Source organism: Ursus arctos, unplaced genomic scaffold, assembly GCF_023065955.2.
Source record: "Ursus arctos isolate Adak ecotype North America unplaced genomic scaffold, UrsArc2.0 scaffold_18, whole genome shotgun sequence".
Lineage (NCBI taxonomy): Eukaryota > Metazoa > Chordata > Mammalia > Carnivora > Ursidae > Ursus > Ursus arctos.
The window spans coordinates 11,073,713-11,094,653 of NW_026622852.1; the positions used below are offsets into that span (position 1 = coordinate 11,073,713).

The window sequence follows — 20,941 nt, forward strand, 5'->3', positions numbered from 1 at the left end:
TTAATGGAAAAGTATAGTTATTTTTTTTTTAAGACTTCAGGGACAGAAAAACCATCAGATTTTTTTTCCTTTTTTTTTCCTCCTAAATCCTATCATTTTGATAGAATGTAAGTAAGGTTTCCAACTAAAAAGGAATTACCAGTATCAATGTGAATCAGTGTTAATGTCCCTCACAATATATAAGGAGAAAAAAGGAATACTAAACACTGCATAAAAACAAATCATCAAGAGAACAACCATTCTTAACCATGTCATTTATACATAACTCAGTTTTACTGTTACATTTTTAAATCTGTGAAAGCATTCCATAGTCACATATAAAGCTAGAAGTACAAAAATATCATAGGATAGCTCAATTTTTGAAGAAACTCTATGAGCTAAGTATTTTCTGAATTTCATTTGCAATGAAAATGCATTACTTTTATAACAAGAAAAATCTGTAATGCTACTTGGGGTGGGGGGAAGGCAGGACAGGAGAGTGTCCTAACACAGCCTATCTAAGCACACCACTAAGCACTCATCTTCATACTAAAATTAAGGCAGAGAAGACAAATTCAGTGTAACCTCTCCTCAAGGTGACTAGTAATTACCACCTAACTACCATAGTTGTACTCACTATTGAGTCTCAGAAAATGTACTCTATATTGGCTAGAATATAAATAGACAAGTTGTTGAATAATCTGTACATTCTACACACAGACACACACGCACAAAGCTAATCATGTGAGGTAATGGTGGTGTTTAATCTTACTGTGGTATTAATTTCAGTATATACACATATCAAATCAGTACACCGTACACTTTAAAATTATGTGTTATATAATCATATTGTACACTTTAATTACATCTCAATAATGGTGGAAAAAATGAACATCCCAAGTTGTGCTCCTAAATCATGCACTGTCAACAGAAGGGAAAAAATTAGACTTTACAATAGTTTGTGGCCCTCCAAAGCTCAACACGACCAAACAAAATCATATCTGTTAGGATTTAATTCATAGTGGGAGTGGGGAGAGGGCAAAGATTAGGACAAAATGTATAAAAAGGCTCCAACAGGCCCTAACAGTGGGAAAAAGGTTGAGAAACAGTCCAAATCAAGATGAACTTAACCCTGGTTATCAACTATAGGAATATGAACGGTAGGGATAACCACATAACTACCTGCTTCATGCCTAATCCACTCCTATGGCCCCACTAGTTCTGGGGCATGTCCAAGGATGACCAAGTTTGACCACTCAGGAAATATATAAAAATCACATTAGTCCATTTAAGTCATTTGTAAACTCCCCAGGAGTTGTATTTAACCACAACAAAGAAGGTGGCAAATTACTTTAAATTCTGTTTAGTCTCAAATAGAAAATGAAATTATTGATACGAAATTTGGGAAGGAGGGACAGAGGAGGAAAAATCACGGGTGCTTCAGTATCTCTTCAAAAATATAGGTAATACTGAACAAAACAGCTTTGTTAGTCATGATACACACTTCAGAATTTTCACACGTGGGGATAATTAAAGAAGAAAAAAATACTTCAGGTGTAGAAGTAGCCGCAACTTAAAAGGAATTTCACTTGTTTTATTCTTGATTCTGAAAAACTAATATTATACCTATAGCAGCCATATGTCCCTGATTTTCCACAACAACCCCAATTTCATGTAACTGTATTCTTACTCCTGCTCCCCAAAAGTGATTCTTTAAATACAAAACTATGATCTCATCTAAGACTTTCCATACAAACAAATCAATACCAGAAAATCCATTGTTAGACCCTAATACTTGGGGGATAGAGGAGACTCAGAAAAGTATAACATTCTACTCACATTTAAAAGCAACGTACTGTACCTTTAGGATTCTAGTAAACGAAGAAAAGTTAGAAAACCAAATAACAAATGATGAATTGTTTGGACCTATGCATATTTATTTTAGGAGTTCTTAATCCTTCAGTACTTGTAATTGTTTCTTTAGACTCCCTTGCAAAGCATTTTTGATGAAAGGAATTATCTTCTATTTCAGACCGTGGCCCTGAACTCGCTTGTGCTTCATCTAACAAGCACTAGATTTGAGGAAGAAGCACTTTACAAAGTCACATGTGTATGATGCATAAGAATATTCGGTCCAATAAGGTAGTAAAAGTGAAATACATCATGGTACTCAGAGTATCAAAAGTTAAAAAGAATAAACATAGAAAGTAGGAAAATCTCTTAACGAAGAAGAATCAACATAGTCACCCTCATTAGTTTCATAAAGTTAAGACAAAGGACAGAGTAGGTTATTTTAGAAAAGTAACACCTTAAGATCCAAAGAAACTGTACTTCAGGAGCAAACTTTACTCTGGGAGATGAGAGTTGATCTTCTATTTTCTCAAGGACATCATCTAGGTGATGCCATCCAAGGCCATATGGAAGTGCGTCTCCTTCTGGAATACTATATGAGGTGTGAGGAAGTATTCAAGACAAAATGTCAGAGGGGGCTGATCTAGGAAACATAATCATCTTGTATAAAATGCTGCAGAACACTACCCAGAAACGATCAAAGATGTTTATCCACTCTGCCCTCAACATCTCTTCTCTCTCAGAGAAATGGTATTTCAAAAAAAAGAGAATGAAAGTTGTAAATGGAGATTCATCAAAGCCCGCAGTCCACTTTAAAACTCTCGAATATGCAGGCCACAGAAAGGGTACGTGAGCACGTACACAATTCGGGGAGCTCAACACCAACAGCGGCTCCTGGGAAAAAAATTGGAGGTACGTTATAGCCATCTCCCATCTGCCTCAATTTTCAAGCAAAAATAGTTTGCTTTTTGCTCACAAACTAACAGAGGTAGGGAGGAACAGAACCTGGCCTCAAGAGTAGAGAGACAGGTAACCTGACCTCTTAATGTCCCCTGCCAACTACTGAATATATACAGCTCATTCTGAGACTTACTATTTAGCATTTAAAAAGCCCCCCTTTGTACATGGCACTGTAATGAAGTAACAGTAATAATAACAATAATGAAGATGCCTTGTATCTAGTGCCTTATACCTTAAAGTGCTTTAATGACTTTAATGGATTGAAGCATCCCTATGAGATCAAAGTCAGATATTATCATTTCCAGTCTACATAATAGAAAATCAAGGAAGAAAGGTTAAGTAACTTGACCAAGCCTCACTCATCAATACAGCATTCTGATAACAGTTAAGGGGCTGCTAGTCCCTTTGCTGCTTAGCTGGCTGCTCAGCTCATCCTATAGTCTAACCCCAAACAGCTCTCTGGTTTAAGGGGCTACAGTGACTAGACACTGGCCTGAGAAAACTGCCTAAACTTGCCATCAGTGAGATCCAAAGAGCTCCAGAGAATCTGTCAGTAGACAAATGCATTCTTACATAAATTGAGTATCTTCCTTTTGATTTTTGAGACCCATGCCACCCACTCAAATATTACACTGCAAAATCACGTTGAGATGAGGGTTTATTCTGTAACTTCGTAATTAGAAACCAAAACACACAGGATAAAGGGAACAGAAAGGAGACACCTATCATCAGGGTCTTTTCCAAGCTAGTGGTGAGTGGGAGAAAAACTGCAGAGCCTGTTACTTGCAGATAATAAAATCTAACCTTCCTAGTTCCCATTAAATCTGTTAAAGATGAACACAACACACCCAGCTAAAGAATCCTCAAGTATCATGTCACGAAGGGCAGCAACAACATCTTCAACAATTACAAGACCAAAGATTGAAAAATGCAAAGCTGTACATGCATTTGGTCATGTTCATGTTTACGGACGTCATGTCCTCCTCCTACTACAAAAACTAATCACTTCTCACTGGAAGACTTTACCAAGAGAAAAAAAATAACTTAATCCTAACATGAAATCTCTTTATCACTTATTTATTTGGGTTACCAAGTATGTGATCAGAATTAAAATAAGAGCTAGCATTGGTTCCTAATAAAAGCTAACCTTGCTCTCCCACACATACAAAAGTAATTCTGTTTAGAAACCTTCTATTTTTTGGCCCCAACCCATTCTTGGGGTGTGTAGCTCACTCACTGCCAGTAATTGCTTCCATACAATACCCTGTTTTAAAACATGTTTGCATACTTATGATGATGCATTACATTTATATTACATTTGAAACTCCAAACAGGCTTACACGTTTTATTTTCTGTACTAGGAAATAGAGACTATTCATGGTGTCCCAAAGTAATGACCAGAAAGAGACTTCAGTTCCATTTTTTATTTTCAACTGTCTCTCTGAATTTTTAGCCTCCTGAACTTTTTCTTTTAATTATTTGGAAATACAAACTCATTCATCTGGGAAGAAAATGAACCTAAAAATCTGTGACTAGAGACCACGTACCGAAATTACTATTACCCAGGTCAGTAAGCAATAAATTCTACTGGCTAATAATCATTTCACTTAGGGTAATTTCATTTGATTCAATAACAAAAATAGAAAACTTATATAATAATTGTGGCTCATATTTCCTTTCTTAAAATTATTAATATAACATTTTTAACTCATCTGCTATTTTATTAGGTAGAATTATACAAGTTGGTATGATTTTATTTACCTACATATACTTACACTTTTTTAAATACAAAAGCAAATTCTTTCTGCATTAAAAATAAAATTTTAAAACTTAGTATCTAAATTTGCTAAATTCAATTTGTTCTTCACAGCTGAGTGATTTCAGAAATAGGTTAATTTTCACTTTCCCCTTCCACAGATAAGCTTGTGGTCAATGAAGAACTCAAAATTCCTCCCTCACCACTCAAAATGGAAAGAGAGCAAGAAGGGAGGTAGGTGAAGAGATTCACCCACTTCAGGAAGCATATGAAACTTAAGTGTTAGAATATACAATGGGATTTTTGGAAAGTATCATTTTTTCATCTTGGCTCTTAGTATAGGCAAAGGTAACAACACTCTAGGGTCAGAGATGGGATGAGGAAGCTAAGGATTAACTTTTTGTACTCTTCAAGCTCTATCATAGAAAATATTTACTCTATATCCTACATTGAAAACATGCTATTCCAGACCCATCTGGGGGATTTTTGTCCCTGATATAGTGAACACACATGTACACATACACAAAAACACACAGTGAACAGCTAAATCTTATTAGGTAAAAGCTTTAAGTAAAGAAGACTTTCTAGGATCACAATGTGACTTTATAAAAAAAAGAAAAAGGGATAAATTAAAAAAATAAAAACACATATGAAATTTTAGATCTATTCTTAAGCAACAAAAACCCACCCCTAGAGCAAAGGGATAAAAGCGAAATTTTGCTTTCAATACATACAAAATGATATCATTCAACATTATTAAAACAGTTCTTAGGCTATTATTAAACCTCAGTAAAAAAAAAATTAGTTGCTTTACAAAATATACTCTTAACTTTAGAAAAGCTGAAATACGCTCAGGTATTGAAATGCACAGAGCTGGGGTGCCTGGCTGGCTCAGTCAGTAGAGCATGTGACTCTTGATCTCTGGGTTGTAAGTCTAACTCTTGATCTCTGGGTTGTACGTTTGGGTGTAAATATTACTTAAAAATAAAATTAAAAAAAAAGAAAGAAAGAAAGAAATGCAGAGAGTCACAGAAACACCACCTGGCCCCCTCCAAAACTTAATATTTAAACAAACACCAAAAGTCTTCTGGTAAAAGTAACAGGTTTTTTTCCATGGGCTATAATCATTCACGGACGATGCCTTAATTAAAGCTGGGCAATGAAACTGGATATTAAGCGGAGTGTGTCAAGTCAAAAAACTGACTTCTTAGCATAGCAGAGCACACTCATAATTTCTTAATGTGTCCTGTTAGGTCCACATATTAGCAGAGATGTAAACATACCACTTTTCAAACTTAACTGTGAATTTTTTCATTTTTAGCACTTTCTGTCCCAACTTTAATGTTCTTTTAATGTAGTTTTTCCTGTGTGATATATCATATTTATCTCTGTAGCCATCCATCACTATTTTCTTTAATTGAGGTTAATTTCTTTCAACTTGGGGGAAGGTGGGAAGAATGAGGGAATCCTCATTCTACTGCACTGAGCACAGAGGGCATTCACAGCTGCTGATTTTTTTTTTAAATCACAAAGCCCAATTTTAAGGATGCTTAAATTCCTCAAATCCACCCTACTGCCCTCCAATCTGGACCTAAATCAACAATCTACTGGGATGGGAACCCAGTTCCCACCCAGAACCGCTTAATGAAAAATTTCTACCTAACTAAAATCCCTCCAGCTGCAACCTAAGTCCTTTTGTTTGTTTTCACTCAAATGGCTAACAGCTGGCACCACCTTCCATGTAAAATTATTTCATGTGTTTGGAAGCAGTGATTAACTCATACCTTGGTCTTCACTTCTCCAGGCCACAAAAATCAGTTCATTTCTCAAATCTTTTAAACATTTTCTACTTTTAACTCTGGGCTCCACAGTCATATTGGAATTTGGAATAATTAAGTGGCCACAAGTAAGTGAAATACATTGTAAAGGTTGAGAAGAAGGTTATTCTTCTGCTCATCTCTAGTGCCTACTGTAGGGACTTTAGGATGGGCTCTGGCAGAAGGCTGGCTGGAAGCTGCCCTCCAACAAACCGTAGGTGGCAAAAACAACTCCCCCACCTGGTTTTATGGAGTGGACCAAAAAAGAGGGAGGGGGACCTCATAAGTGTAAATGTTGAGCCTGACAATTTTAAAAGCTGTCATTAAAAAGAGATAAAAGGTGGGCAAAAGGTGGGCAAAAGCTGGACAAAGGGTTTTATTTTGACATGCTAATGAATATTTGGCTATCTTGCATTTCTACAATACAGTTTACCTATCATCTCTTAAGGATAGATATATATACTTCATTCCCTGAGAAGAGTTTGTGATGATCTTAGGAATGAAGAGGAGGAATAGAATCCACTACCAAAGTTAGTCCCAGATGCTGGTTGGTGAATTCTCCCCACACTACAGGCCAGAAGTAACAACTAGATTTTATCTTAAACATTCATTTAGTGCCTGACCCTCAACAGGCATGCAGTGAGTTGTGGCTGAACTGAAACTGGAGGTAGGGGAGTGGGAACCTTTTTGGTTTGGGTAGTCCTCAATGACAGGTGGAGTGGTGGGCAGCACTGCAATACACAAAGCAGCCATATGATGGGCTTTAAGGATGGTCCATCAAAGGGATACGGAAGTAAAAAGGAGAGAAGACCCCAATCAGGCTAATGAAGTGGTCCAGGGGGGATTTCATCATGAAGCTGAGTCTTTCTAATCAACGCTGAGGACAAGGCAAGTACAGAGTGTCGGTCTATCGGTTTGAGGGAGATCTGAGGCCAAAAGAGACAATGGGGAGGGATATGAGAGCACTGCATGCTCTACCAAGAAGTTCAGATGTTTGCCTATACAGTGTACAGCCAAAGTTTGCTGGGTTTTATTTTTTAATTATATTAATGAAATTTTCCAACATACAAATGTAAATAGTATCAGCAGCCCCCTGTAAACGGCACCACCACCTTCAACAAGTATCAGGACATGGTCAGTCTTGTTGTACCTATACTCTCCCTAATCCCCTTAACCTCCCCTCCTCCACTGGACAATTTGAAAATAAATCCCAGAGTATCATTTCACTAGTAGCTATCAAAGAGTTTTAAGATCTGACATGATCAGATCTATGTTTTAGAAGGATTACTAGTTCAGGGCAAGAGGTGACAAGAGCAGTTACGTGATTTAGATAAGGAAGTCCCAAGAGCTTACACCAAGTAATGCCAGTGAAGTGGAAGTAATGAGGGATACCAGGGAACCTTCTCCTAAGTAGATCTTCCTACCCAGAAGATGGTGACCGACTGATTGGGGTGGGGGGGGCGGTTTGCGGGAGTGTTTGGGAGGACCTGAGTTTGGATAAAGACAATGGAGACAGTGAAGAATTAGAAAAAAGGAGGAAATGCAGAGTTGGGAAATGTGTGTAGTGTTGAGTTCAACAGGCCAACTGAACATCAAGGCAGAATAAACGTTAGAGATGAAAAAGGATGAGCTGTTCCATAGGAGAAAATGGGGAGACAATCTAATCTACTTCAATATTCAAAAACAGATTTGTGCCTGGGATGGACAGACAGAGAAGTGGCCCCTACCCTCAGTGAACTTTCATTCTAGTTGGAGAAATAAGCAGATTTCCTACATAAGCAAAGATAACTGCAAAACTGGGATTAGTATTTTAAAAGAATATTTATGATTATATCAAAAATCAGTGATGTACTATATGTTGGCTAATTGAATTTAAATTAATAAAATAAAAATAAAAAAATAAAAATTGAACTACCCTATGGTCCAGCAAAAAAATAAATATATATAAGAATATTTATCAAAAGAGGGGTATGATTTAAAGCCAGTGAGACTGAGCTAGGATCTCAAGGAGGATTAAATTTAAACTGGGTTCAGAAATCAGAGAAAGGTAGAAAGCAAAACAGGCAAAGGTAAGAAACTAAGAAATAGGGGTGCAGATAGAAAGGAGGGAGACAAGGGGAGAGAACGCTAAGGAGCAGGCAGGGACAGAACTCTCAGGTTTCTGACTTCCAGAAACCTGAAATGGAGAACAATGTTAGAAGATTTAGGTTAAAAAGGCAATACCAAAGAAAGCAAGGGGCTTTCTTTGAGAATCATCAACAGCACCCTGGAAAAGTCTAGCACCTGTACAGACCATGGCTTAAACGTGAAGTCAGTTCATCATCTACGTATGGTTTAGACATGCAGTGCACAACCAAGAAATTTCATAAATTTTGTTTCAGTGTCTTGCCATGTCCACAGGTCTGCAAACTTTACAAGGGCTCGCAGGGACTACGTCTGTCCATGTCACTACTGTGCTACAAGTTCTAGCACAGTGCCTGGCGTAAAGAAGGTGGCGAATAAATAACATGTACTTTCAGAGACGTTACCTCATTACCTATTTATAACACCAACTTAAATAAGAGGGATCATTCTCCCTTGTTGTACTGATAGTCCTTTCCCTACTGAGCTGCATTTTCCCTAACAGTCACCTGGCTAGTAGGAGACTGGCCCCAAAGCACTGGGAAGAAGTAACTCCATGGGCATGAGAGCCAAGGGAAGGGGGAGCAGAGCTCAAGGAGACCACACAGCTTAGGATGTGATGTCAATAACAATAAGGGGCATGGACTTGGGAATAAGAGGAGGCTTTAATCTGAAAATCCCAGTGCTGCCTCTTACTAATGACATAGTTTCCTCACCTGTCCAAGGGAGAAAAGTCTCCATTTTAGCAGGTTAATGTGAAGACTAAACAATGATGCATGCAAAGCAACAATCAGAATGCCTGGCACACAATAAGCAAGATCTGCCACCTCTTACTACGTTAAAGTGGATAGGGGTTCGTTGCCATTGAAGCTTGTCTGTGATCCTTAGAAAGCCCTGGAGCTGTGAAGTGCACACCGCCCTACAGGGTGTCTCCAGGCTCTAAGAAGTGCTCTAGGATAAATACCTGTTCTGATACCCTATGGGAATGCAGAGAAATGGGACTTTGCAAAGGAGGAGGCTGGAGAGAAGGGCCACAGGTTTTGCATACATGAAACCCAACGGTTTGTCCAATGAGCTACTGGCTTCAAAAATATGTGAGACCCAACAGTCATGGCTAGAAACAGAAAGCTCATTCCTTCCCGAAGCACTTCAATAGCAGGGCACCTGACACAGGATTGTGGCTCAATGCTAATTTAGAAGATGAGGTCCTGATCTCAGAATGTGAGAGAATGGCCATCCAGAGATATGGGAGAGCTGACAGGGGATGCCCACCCACTGTCACTTAAAGACTGGGGACCAACCTTCAATACCCACAGAGATGGACTGGTTGTGCTCTTCCGTTTAAGTAAAACAGAGATGGTGGTAGTAAGACACCTCTCCCCAGAGCGCATCTACCCTTCAAAAATAGACACTTTCTTCATGATCCACAGTCAGAAAGCATTTCCAAATTGTAAGTACTAAATGATGTCAACATCTCTAAATTAACGGTCTGTGACTTAAGAACTCAACTGACAGGCACTTGGAGGAAAGGAACCGAAATTGAAATGATCCACATGAACACTGGAACAACTGCCTCCAAATTAGGAGCTTACCCACAATGACTGTGATAACCAATCCCCCAAGGCCTGTTTCACTTGAAAAGCTCTGCATCCCTCACCCAATTCATACAATACTTTTTTTTTTCTTAGCAGGATGACCTAATATGGAGTGGAATGTGCTGTATCTGTCCTGAGGCCAAGAGGTGGCAATGAGTCTAACAGGTGTGAAAAAAGTTATCAGTCTGGTGAGACTGATAGGCTTATAACCCTCTCTACTTAAAATATGGTTTTCAACACAAGCTACTTCAGAAATAATAAATCTTTCAACAGACTGCAGGACAGTGTGCTCCCAGGTATCTGAGATCAAAACCAAACTCTTAATATCTGCTATTCTGGAAGTTCGTTAAATACTGTTATATGGCACCCAAGGTTTAGGTTTAAGATGTGTGTTCATTTTCATCCAAGAGACAGCTACAAGTATCGGCAGAATATGTGTCACAGTTGGCTTGCCTAGCGTATCCTGCATGAATAGTCAGCAAAAAAGATAAGACGTTTACAGATTTTAAAGGCCCACCAACAGCAATACATGAACTATAATGACAAGACAAAGACTTACTCCAAAGGACATTCAACTTGATAAAGGTGTCACTATTCATAGTTACACCCCTAGCGTGTATATTTTTCTCATGGAAGAATGTATTTAACACTTTCTCCAATTTTCCCTGGAAATGCATCTTTTGCTAAATGACAGATAAACTCCACCAAGAATTTTAAGACTCATTTTATTACCCTCAACACCCCAATCCTCTGTAAAGAAGCAACACTGCCAACACGAAAATATTTTATCCAGAACAGTTTTAAGTTAAAGTAGTATCTTTGCCATTGTTTGGGGGTAGGGAGGCAGACAGGAAGGCGGGGACTAGAAATGGAAAAAGAATTTTTAAATCCCCATTGCATTATCTACCAGATGTAAGTGAATAATAACTAATATGTCTGCAGCCTCTGCCTTAATCTTAAAACAAATGATAGTATTCAAATATAATATTTCACACATGCAGACTGATAACAGGTTTTTCCTTTCTTTATTTCTTGAAGATTCTGTGAACGACACAATACAAAGTACAATGTATTTAATGAAAGGTTTCCAGGCTGATTTCCCTACAGATTATTTTCTTTCTTTTCTCTGGAACCCACACACCGGGTATACTGCAGGGACCAGGGGTGTATATAAAAATAAACTATGAGCCAGTATCAGAGCTGATACCCTTCTCCTACAGGGGCAAGTGAATTATTAGATCTGTGTCATGAGTGTTTTTTTTTAATATGCCATTGTTCCCACTTGAGCACATTAAATTTTCCATATCCACTTTTAAACCAATATAACCTTTTTTTCCATGTTCATAATGTTCATGCTGTACATTAACAGGCAGAAAATCCAATAGCTTAAGTCTTCATATAGTAGTTATATGTAAAGCTTGGTGGATGAAAACCTTTTGCATTTCTCCCCTCTTTGAACAGATACTATACTGGAGTTGGCTAAAACCCTAGGAAAAAAAAAATTACACCTCATGGGAAACTGTACTAATATTTTTTTTCTTTTATGATTGATCACAAATCCATTTTGAACATTACACATTTTTTTTTAAGTTTATTATAACTCTGGTTCAACATCTTCTAGCCCAACAAATTGAAGGTGCTGGAATCTTTTGGTCTGGAAGATGTGTTTGCCAATTATTTTTGCACTAGTGCACATAAACAGGGAGGACTGGATCTTAGGTATGAGTTATACATTCCTGTACAAAATAATTGTATATTCTATGAAGACTGATTCTTTTTCTGGAGAAATATACAACAACACAAGGGAAATCTTGTACTAGCAGCATAACTGAAGTGGCAAGATACAATATTAGAAAAACAGAGCTACTTTCATTACTGTGATGCTGTGTGTCAGAATGTCTCTCCTTAATGAACCTGTTTGCAATAAGACTCCGGGTGCAAAGAGGCTATTTAGAGAGACTATTGTGTCTATAGCGAGTCCTTCAAATATCTTCCCACCATTAGACATGCCGCATTGACCAATTCTGTCCTGATTGCTGTTCTTTTTACTATCAAGGGACATTCTTGCCCAGACAGACAGATGGATCAGACACTGCAGTTCATAAAATGTTTACACTGTACACACACACACACACACACACACACACTACGGTACAAGCTACAGAGCTCCAGATCACACAGTGAGACGAATGTGGCAATGTCATATGAAGGCTTATGACTTTCCAATATCAATGAGCAGATTTAAGTTAAACTTTGCTCATCCTGTCTGCCTGTCACTCTCAACAAAAAGCCTTTTTTCCCCCCTCTCTTTTAGTATATGCCCATGCCCATTGCTCACATGGGAACACTTCAGGCAAATGTTTTCTGGGTCATAAGGTTTCTTACTCTGCTGAAATTTTCTCCTAATTTCTGACAAGATAAGAAGACTATACATGTCATGTCATTGAAAGGCGGGGTGGGGGGAGCGGTAAGGGAGAGCACAACAGCAACAATAAAAGAATAGTCAAAAGGACCTTCTAAAAAGATTTAAAATTCCAACTCACAGTGACAGCAAATAAGAGACTTGTCTCTATAGTATAGTTGAAGCATCTGGCTACGCAGTGGCCCTCTAACCAAGTCTGAACAGGGGAGGCTGAGGTGCTTTGCAGAAACTTCTTGTTCATCTTACTCTGCTGTGTTCTCATCAGCTGCCAGGCATTGCTGCAGCTCCGCTTTTCACACACCTACATGTTAAGTGATCCTCTACAAAAGCCCTTTCTTCTTGTGATTTTTCCAATAGAATGTCCTTTCCATTGAAATACAAATAATGTGCCTGCCAGCCACCTGCAAAAGGTTTTACACATCTCCCCCATGTCAGCTGTCGAGCAGAAAGAACTTCAAACCCAAAGGTCCAAATTGCCAGTACACTAATAAATGTAACAACTACTAGTTATACCTGATGAGGAATCAGAGAATTGCACACTGAACTGAACTGAACTGAACCTGGATCCAACAAATCAAATGTATCCAAAGACAGTTTCAATTCCTATTATTTTAAAATTTCTCTCTCACCTCCTCCTTTCTTCCAGGCTCAACCTGATATTCTAGCAGATCTGAAAAATGAACCATCAGTTCCCCTGTAGCTCTGATGTCCAACGCCATTTGGAGTATCTATGATTTCAAAGTATTTCCATATCCAAATTCTAAATCCGCATCCTGATAAAGCCTTAAAATAATGCCTCTATTAGAACTACTTTGAGCATTTATTGATAACACGTAAGCATTTCTTAATTGAGATATTTGATATTGTGAGCCTGTGTAAACACATTGAGGATCTGCCCATAGATTTAGGAAGTGCAGGGACAGGAGAGACCTAGTAGTCACCATTTTTTTCTCCAAGGAAACTAAAACTGTAAGAGATTTAAGAAAACCTGTCTTAGACCAAAAGCAAGACCCTAAACTAGGACTCCAGACACCTTGGCTACTGGTCTGGCTCACGGTGGGTTACAGCTCTATATCTAATAACCTTTCTGTATTTTACTAATATGGATTTTTGTTTGTTTGTTTGTTTTTAATAGCAACAGCTCGGGGTGCCTAGTCATGATCCCCATGTCCTGGAATCAAGCCCATTACCAGGCTCCCAGCTCAGTGGGGAGTCTGCTACTCCCTCTCCCTCTGCCTCTACCCCCTGCTCCTGCACTGTCTCTTTCTCCCTCAAATGAATAAGAAATCTTCAAAAAAATATAAATAAAAATAAACAGCAACAACTTTACTAACCTATGTTCAGTTGTATCTGTCATGTACACTAGTGTAAAGAGAAAAAGAATATAATTACAAGGAGTACAGACAATCCAAAAATGATTTCTATATTTCTTAAGAAAAGTTATTCTCACAGTATGGCTGCAGGACCAACAGCATCAGCATCACCTGGGGACTTATTAAGAATGCAAATTCCAGGCTGCCTGGGTGGCTCAGTCCTTAAGCGTCTGCCTTTGGCTCAGGGCCTGATCCCAGGGTTCTGGGATCCAGCCCCGCATCTGACTCCCTGCTCAGTGGGGAGCCTGCTTCTCCCTCTCCCTCTGCTGCTCCCCCTCTGCTGCTCTCACATACTCTCTCTCTCTGTGTCAAATAAACAAATAAAATCTTAAAAAAAAAAAAACAAAAAAAAATGCAAATTCTCAGGCCCTCTCCAAAATTGGCAGAATCAAAACATCTGTATGTAGAGCATAGCAGTTTGTGACTACGACAAGACCTCCAAGTTATTCAGATGCATGCACTCAAGTTTATTAGCCATAGCTCTAGAATATACAATATGATTTACTTAGCTTCATATTAAAATTATTTTAAATGGCTAATGCTCCTTAAGGACATAATCAACTGGCTAGGAGCCAAAACTAGACCCAGAAAGAGGAAAAGCAGTCCTGAATTAAAAACACTTTTAGGAATATTCCAATTTGGGGCAACAGACAATTAATTGTAAAGATAATATCTTTTGCCTGTACCGCACAATACAAACCACTCCACTGATTCTTTTATTTGAAAGAAAACAAGCATTCTCTTTTAGAATAATTAATAAAATTAAATATTTAATTAAAAATTAAATAATCCCAAATTTAGGATGAGGTGATGAAAAATAAAATGGAAACAAATTAATGAATTTAATCATAAGAATCAACAGTGAAATGCAAAGACATGTTAAACAATATGAAGGTATAATTATTTGAAAATTAAAGATAAGACAGGACACCACCACAGGGCAAAGAGAAAATGAAGAGTTTTGTGAAGGTAAATGGAGGTGTGGGTATAAAGGAATTATGAAACTAGCATCAGATAAAGAGCAAAATAAGTGAAGGGAGAGAAAGTACTGCCATTTTAGTGGTAATATCACACAAGACCTGTGCAAAGTAGGAGGAGCAAGCTTGAACTGGATCTGGCATTTAATCTCAGGGAAATTACTTCACGAGTACTGTTCACTCAGAAGGTGAAAAGCATATCAGAATCACTCATGCCTTCAAAATCAAAGCCAGCAGTGTTCATAATAATGAAAAGTTAGATACGACCTAAACATCCATTCAAAGAAGACCAGCGACAGCAATCACAGTACTCCCATACATTGGAATTCCAAGAGGCTATAAAAAATTATATACCTCCATGAGACTAACATTGAAAAACACTTACATGGGCAAGTGGAAAAAGATACAGTATCATCTTATTTCAAAAAACATGGGCAAGTATATGTATACACGCATAGAACAGACTGGAAAATCATTAATTACAATGGACACCAGAGCAGGTGATCTGTTTGCAACTAAATTTTATCTCTATTTTCTGAATTTTGTTTATAAATGAACAATAAGTACTTTCATAATGTGGAAATTTAATACAGACACACCAATGTTTTAGGGAAAAAAAGACAATAAATAATTGCCTTCTTATAGGCAGGGATGCATGTAAGTACTGCTGTTAGGCAAAGGTATTAGAGCAGTAATAAAATTCCAGAGACTTCACAAAAACAGAATTCTGAGACAAAGATACAAACTTTGGAAGGAAAAAAAACAACTCTAAATTATAGGCAACCGTAATAATACATGCCTCTATATTCAGCAAAAAAAGGGGGAGTATCAAAACCACTACATTCTAACAATAATCTAAATGAAAAGTAGAAAGGACATAGTTTACTAGGCACATTCTATATGCCATATACTTTCCCATAATATCTCCCTTAATCTTCATAACAACTTCCAAAGTATTACCTCTATTTTGCAGGTAAAAGGCTTAAAGGAAACAAGTATGTTTCTGATGCTCAGTGGATCCCAGAGCTCATGAGCTCTTTCCACTACACCAGGCTCCAAAAGGGATTCTTCACACATAGTTCTTGAAGTGGTACAAGCTGAAATTTAGGGTGCTCAAACAATAACTTCAGAAAGAACTCCATTATCCCTCTTAAATACAAAATAAATGTAGACTAGAAAGGGAGGAGGGGGAAAGGCAGTAAGGGCTGATGTGAGGCAGGCGTGCAGGCTCTGTTAAGGATTTCTGACTCCTGAGAGAAAATGACTTTAGAAATGCTCCTTTCGCCTGCTGTAGGGCAGGACAGGGGTAATGCAATGACCAAACAGATGCTGTGGCTGAAATAAATTACCAGAGGTAAGGAGAAGAGAGCAAATTTAAGAAGTATTCAAGAGACAGAACTGACAAGATGTCCTGATTGATGTGATGATATTCTTCCTTCTGACCCAACGACCATACAAACTTAATTCTAAACTTATATATAACTTCACCACTAACAAGCTTTGAAGGCATCTCCAATTTGGAATCTTACAACTTCACTTCTTCCTTACTTTTTGCCTTTGTAATACAAACCTACCCACATGCATTTAAATATTAAAAAGTGTTTCTTCCATCGACTGGTAGATGGATAAACAAAAATGTGATTTATACACACAACAGAGTATTATTTGGCAAAAAAAAAAAAAAAAGATGAAATACTGATATATGGTAAAACATGGGTAAATCTTGAAAATACTATACAAGTGAGTCCAGAATGCCACATACAGTATGATTCCATTTGTATGAAATATCCAGAATAGGCAAATCCCGAGACATAAAGTAGATCAGTGGTTGCCTACAGCTGCAGGGGGATGGCAGTATTGGGGATGACAGCTGAAGGGTATACATGTCTTTCTGAGGTGATAAAAATGTTCTAAAATTGATTGTGGTAATGGTTACACAATTCTGAATACACTAAAAACCACTGAAACCAATAAACACTCCATAAATAGGTAAATTGATAGTATGTGACTTGTAGCTAAATACAGCTGTTATTTTTTAAGTGTTTTTTGGGCAATATTTATTGAGTATGATGTGCTCGGCACTAAGGTGGACACGGGATTTCAGCCCTGAAACAGCACAAAATCTACAAAAAATAAAACCCCTCTAAGCCAGTGGTTCTTATTGTTAGAATCTTCCATATGGTTCTATGCAAAACAATCCTCTCAACATCTGTAAGATAAAATGCTTACCCAAGAAACACGTTCGTTTCTCTTTGGATTTTTAACTCCACAGAGGTATTTATACACTAAGATAATATTCCAAGTCACTGACAGAAAGGTTATTTAATCATACAATTAAAGAACAGTCCCTATAAAAGATTTAATTCCGCTATTTAAAAAAAAATTCCCTGGATATATCATTTCTAGAGACATGTGGGTACTCTTAAAAAAAACTGGGTATAACAACACTAGCCTTACATTTCATGCCCAACCATATAACATCGAGTTCAACTTATGCTTTTATTTATATAAATGTAATGGGATTCATTTCCAAATTTGTTCTTCAAGCAGATATCTTGGAAACTACTGGTCTAAAGGCCAAAGAGCTGAAGATCTAGATTCAAGACTTCATGTCGTCAGGGCTGGACTGATTTTCAGAGGTGGTAACAGTAAACAAGCAGTTTATATATACCAAAAAAAAAAAAAAAAAAAAAAAGCAGGGGCACAGTAGAAAGGACATACCTTTTTATTACCCTAGAGAAATATAGAAGGGTTTAAAATTTTAAATACAAATACATTAATTGCAGCAATATTTAAAATAGCAAAAAGTTGGAAACAACCTTGGGGGCTCTATAAATAAATAGTGGCTCATGACAGAATACTATATGGCCATTACAATTCATATTTAACAAGGACCCCCCAAGGTTATGAAAACAATTATAACTTTTATATTAAGTTCAAAATGTCAGTTACAAAATAGCATTTTCAGTATCATCTCAATTTTATAAAATTAAAGATGCATTGGAAAAAATTAGGAAGGTTAGTTACAAAATCACAAGTAAGGTTATCTCTAGGTGTTAAAATTATGAGTGATTTTAAATATTTGTTAATTACAGACAATTCAAATTTTCTAAAATAAATGAGTATTTCTCTTATGAGGGGGCAGGAATCAAACAACAAATTTGTAGTTACTTCTCATCTTCTCATCAAAGTAAACTGAGGAAGAAAAATATTCTGATCCAAAATGAGAGCTCTGATTATCTGAGTTTTACTTGCCTACAGTTTTAATATACTAGTCTTTCAACATGTCGAGTTTTCTCTTTACTCTGGGCTTTTACCAGTGTTGTTCCTTGTGCCAGGAACATTTTTAGCCACACTTCCTAGAACCCATCACTTCACCGGAATAACTCTGAAGAATAAAGAGGCAGAGGTGTCACTTACTCTAGAAGTCTCCGGCACTGCGTGTGCTGATGGAACCTTGGGCTTAGCATTCCACAGCATTTATCCCAAGATACTATGGTTGCCTGGTTTCATATTTTTCTCCCCTACCAGACTCTAAGATGCTATGAGGGCAAGAAAGAAATGTTTCTGTTTTGTTTACCACTACATCAACTATACTTTGTAGCGTATCGTATGAGCTTGATAAATAATTTTGAAAAAAAAAAACTTATGTATTAATGGATGAAGTAAGAAGTAAACATTCTGTTACAGAAGCTAAGTATACCTAATTGTTACAAGTATTTACTCTAAGTAAACTAGGGGTGTGTGTTTCATGTCATGAAAGCATCAGAGTGTAAATTGTTCAGTAATATAAGCAAAAGACAGGTCTTACGTGCTCCTGTTTACAGAGTCTGAAAATGTGAAAGCATGAGTCTAGTAGAAAGTTAAATATATCCAATCACAGGGTATTAAATATGTTAATGTATTGAATACACCATTTGCAAATAAACAGAAATAAGGTGCAATTAAGGGAAACAATTAAAATAGAATTATACCGTATTTCCTGAACTTGCTTCCCAAAGATCAGGTTCAGATGTTGCTTTTCTATTCATAAGCTTTGAAAAAGTAAATAAAACATTTTGTACACTGTTCACCATAAATCTTAACTTACCATTCAAATTAAATCTAACAAACATGACCCTAAAACCTCCTCCAGTCTTACAAATACTCAATCAAAATCTGACTTCTAGGACAGCAATTTTACCATATGAGTACAATATTTATGTTGAAGAGATAAATTATGTAAATCATAATGACTTATGCTTATGTTATATTTAAGCTTACTCTTCTGCATATTACAGGGTTCAAGAGTCTGAAAATTTACCCAAAGTTCAGGTTGCCTATGAAATAATTATACCATTTAGGATACTTCTCTTTTTTAAAGTAAGCTGTATGCCCAAGATGGGGCTTGAACTCAACCTTGAGATAAAGAGTAGCGTGCTCTACTGACTGAGCCAGCCAGGCACCACTAAGACACATTTAATACCGATTTAGGTTCAAGATCTATTTGGGAAGAGCTGATAAAAGCTTCGAGCAGTATGCACTACTCCATATTATTTACTTAGCACTTGATCATAATAGCTATACAACAAACTTGAATTAAGAATTCACAAATTAAACCTCTACTTTATTTACACCACTGCTATATTCAATCTTCCTTCAGGTTGGTCTAGAAATGTTAAAGAAAATAGTTCAAATAAAAAATCAAGGCCATGTTAAAACTAGAACATCACTAACCTTGGTTATGCAACCACCCAATTAGCTAAAGCTACACTGGTAATTTTCCAATACAAATTTTAATATTCATTTAAATTTTTAAGTTTTTTTGATACATAAAAAACATTGGAAGATTTTTTTTAATTTAAAATTTCAAATACAACGTGATTAGTGACACCTCAACTAGTAGTAAAATAGCAGTCGATTTTCTTTTTCCAGTAAGTCTGACACAAATTCAAAATTCTTGGTTAAAACAAGAAAAAAAATCCTATTTGAAGAATGGAGGAAAGCATCACAGGAAGAAGAAACAAGTGTGACTATCTTTTTAGTCCTAGAGACCTTGCTGCTGCACTGTTCCAACACTGGAGATTCGAAGAGCATAGCCCCCATTCTAGAGTCGCTCACAGTGTGGTGGGGAACACAGATTATGAGGGTTCAGTGTGCTGACTGGGCTGTTCCCAAAGGTCTTTGTAATGATCTGATGCTACTTTTTCACTCAGTACTGGGACACCTACCACCACTGAAAATAAATAAGACAAAGCACTTTCAAGAATTTTTTTAAAAATCTAGTCTGAAACATTACACAAACAGACAAGTAATTGTCCCACAACGGACAAAGCAGGTAGTAGGTGCCTTAAGGAAAAGACTGCAAAATAGGAGGCATACCTGGGAAACAATACAGCTGGGACACAATACAAAAAAGACTGTCAGGAAGAGATGGAGATGAAAAGATAAGCTCACCTATTCTTACAGAGAACACTGAACACAGAAGGAAGGGCTTATTCTGACCAGAGAGGGTCCGTAATGAAGTTTGAGAGCTGAGCAGTGAGAAAGTCTAGTACTTTTAAAAGCCTCCAGTGCCAATGAGTCAGTGCCTGGAAGGAGTCTGAGAGTAATTGGCCAAATTACCATAGCCAGCTTGTAGGAGGGCAGTAAGATTGAAAAGGAGTAAAGGAGGGGCTCCTGGGTGGCTCAGTTGGTTGGGCATCTGCCTTGGGCTCAGGTCATGATCTCGGGGTCCTAGCATCAGGACCCACATCAGGCTTCCTACTCAGTGGGGGAGCCTGCTTCTCCCTCTGCCTGTTGCTCATCCTGCTTGTGAGCTCTCTGTCAAATAAATAAATAAAATCTTTAAAAAAAAAAAAAAAAAGGAGTAAAGGAGTGATATGAATTCACTTTATAAACCACCACCTCCATTCGACTCCCCAGTAATCGTAAGACTTTTTTTTTTTTTTTTTTAAAGAAAGGACACTTCTAAGAGACGATGCAAACTAAAATAAATGCCTTCAGGATTTGTCAGCAAATGCAGAGGGAGAAGAACCAGGAAGAAAATGATCACTCGGGTATCTGAGCCTGTGTGACCCAAAGAACAATGGGCACTTCTAGAGATTGGTT

The 20,941-nt window shown here is 37.4% G+C and overlaps 1 protein-coding gene and 1 long non-coding RNA gene across 31 annotated transcripts in view; one reads left to right on the top strand and one right to left on the bottom strand.

Annotated features, from left to right (window-relative positions):
- LOC123001435 (uncharacterized) overlaps positions 1–13,834 on the top strand; it is a 42,021-nt gene extending 28,187 nt beyond the window's left edge. The window contains exons 1-3 of one of the 2 annotated variants that reach the window (XR_006410333.3): positions 4,593–4,780; positions 10,173–10,244; positions 13,637–13,834. This is a non-coding gene — a long non-coding RNA (uncharacterized LOC123001435). Of the gene's footprint in view, positions 1–4,592; positions 4,781–10,172; positions 10,245–13,636 lie in introns of those variants that run through there. The other variant, XR_006410332.3, reaches the window with a different exon arrangement.
- The window catches only part of BNC2 (basonuclin zinc finger protein 2), a 415,729-nt gene that overhangs the window by 312,481 nt on the left and 82,307 nt on the right, over positions 1–20,941 (bottom strand). The gene's annotated exons all lie outside the window — the stretch shown is intronic.